Below are 454 nucleotides of genomic sequence, written 5' to 3'. Positions count from 1 at the left end.
GGGAATGCAGACTGGTGCAGCCACTGTGGAGAACAGTATGGAGCTTCCTCAAAAAACTAAAAATGGAACTGCCATTTGACCCAGTGATCCCACTTCTAGGAATACATCCCAAGAAACTGGAAACACCAATCAGAAAGGATATATGCACCCTTATATTTATAGCAGCACAATTCACCATAGCTAAGATTTGGAAACAGCCTAAGTGCCCATCACCAGATGAGTGGATTAAAAAGCTGTGGTACATCTACACAATGGAGTACTATGCTGTGGTAAAAAAGAAAGAGTTCTTGCCATTTGCAACAGCATGAATGGAACCGGAGAGCATTATGCTAAGTGAAATAAGCCAGTCAGAGAAAGATAAATATCACATGATCTCACTCATTTGTGGAATATAATGAACAACATAAACTGATGAACAAAAACAGATCCAGAGACAGAGAAGCATTGATCAGAC

The 454-nt window shown here is 40.1% G+C and overlaps 1 protein-coding gene across 1 annotated transcript in view; it reads right to left on the bottom strand.

The window, feature by feature from the left end:
• Window positions 1-454, bottom strand: part of SPACA5 (sperm acrosome associated 5) — a 4,267-nt gene that overhangs the window by 3,304 nt on the left and 509 nt on the right. The gene's annotated exons all lie outside the window — the stretch shown is intronic.

The sequence above is a fragment of the Myotis brandtii genome, unplaced genomic scaffold (genome assembly GCF_000412655.1).
Source record: "Myotis brandtii unplaced genomic scaffold, ASM41265v1 scaffold327, whole genome shotgun sequence".
Taxonomy (NCBI): domain Eukaryota; kingdom Metazoa; phylum Chordata; class Mammalia; order Chiroptera; family Vespertilionidae; genus Myotis; species Myotis brandtii.
Note: the sequence above shows the minus strand (reverse complement) of the source record. Positions and strands in the feature narration are given on the sequence as shown.